Source organism: Nicotiana attenuata, unplaced genomic scaffold (assembly GCF_001879085.1).
Source record: "Nicotiana attenuata strain UT unplaced genomic scaffold, NIATTr2, whole genome shotgun sequence".
NCBI classification, from domain to species: domain Eukaryota; kingdom Viridiplantae; phylum Streptophyta; class Magnoliopsida; order Solanales; family Solanaceae; genus Nicotiana; species Nicotiana attenuata.
This window is the reverse complement of record NW_017673042.1, coordinates 151906-153403: the sequence shown is the minus strand read 5'-3', so window position 1 is coordinate 153403 and position 1498 is coordinate 151906.

The window sequence follows — 1498 nt, the reverse complement described above, 5'->3', positions numbered from 1 at the left end:
CCCAGGGCAGCAGCACCAGCAGCGGAGCCTCAGGTTGACTTTGATGATGAGGTTTTGGCCCCAACAGTTCCGGTGGGCCCAGCTCAGGTCCAGAGGGGTTTATTGCTACCCCAGTACTCCAGGATGCTCTGGTCCATCTAGGGGGCCTTATGGAGAGTGCCACCCGGGTAGGCTCACTTCCCGTAGCACCAGCCATCTCTCAGGCTGGAGGAGGGGCCCAGACTCCTGCTACTCGCACTCTGGAGAAGGTAGCTCCCCAGTTCTAGACTCCAGCAGTTCAGCCAGTTGGAGCAGTTCAGCCGGGTGAGGTAGCTCCGGCAAGTGATGGAGTAGCTATGTCTGCCGGTGCTTTGTGGAGGTTGGATAGGTTCACCAAGCTCTTCACTACTACCTTCAGCGGTGCATCTTCTGAGGATCCCAGGATTATTTAGACAGCTGTCATGAGGTTCTCAGAAACATGGGGATAGTTGAGACCAATGGGGTCGATTTTGCTACTTTTCGCTTGTCTGGATCCGCCAAGACTTGGTGGAGAGATTATTGCTTGGCTAGACCAGCCAGATCACCAGCTTTGACTTGGGAGCAGTTTACTCAGTTATTTCTGGAGAAGTTTCTCCCCATCACTAAGAGAGAGGCTTATCGGAGGCAGTTCGAGCGTCTCCAGCAGGGTTTTATGACTGTCACCTAGTATTAGACCAGATTCATCGACATGGCTCGCCATGCTCTTATCATACTTCCCACCGAGAGAGAGAGGGTGAGGAGGTTCATTGATGGACTTATTCAGCCGATTCGTCTTCAGATTGCTAGGGATACTGGGAGTGAGATATCTTTCCACGAGGCAGCCAATATGGCCCGGAAAGTTGAGATGGTTTTATCGCAGGGAGGTGGTCATGGGTCAGACAAGAGGCCTCGTCATTCAGGCCGATTCAGTGGTACCTCGTCTGGACGTAGGGATTCGTATGGTAGAGGTCATCCTCCTAGTCCTTTTCAGTCGGCACTTCAAGTTTCCCATGGTGCTTTAGGTGGCCGTGGTCCTCAGATGCAGCATTTTGATCAGCAGTCCTACAGTGCACCACCAGTTCTCATCAGTGCACCGCCGCTTCAGAGTTTTCGGGGTGGTTATTCAGGTCGTCCAGGTAAGCAGCCGAGGGCTTGTTACACTTGTGGTGATGTGGGTCACATTGCTAGGTTTTGCCCTCAAGCACCGGGTAGCTCTCAACATCAGGGTTCCCGTGCCATGGTTCAGGCACCGAGTGTTCCACAGCCCGCCCAGCCAGCTAGAGGTGGGGGTATAGGTGCTAGAGGTGCAGGTAGAGGTCCTAGAGGTAAAGCTCAGGCCGCTAGAGGTGGAGGCTAGCCATCGACAGGCCGTTCCAGAGATGTGGTTCAGGGTGGTGGGGCCCTGCCCCGATGATATGCCCTTCCAGCCAGGCCCGAGGCTGAGGCTTTCGATGCAGTTATTACAGGTACTGTTCTGGTTTGTGATAGAGATGCTTCAGTG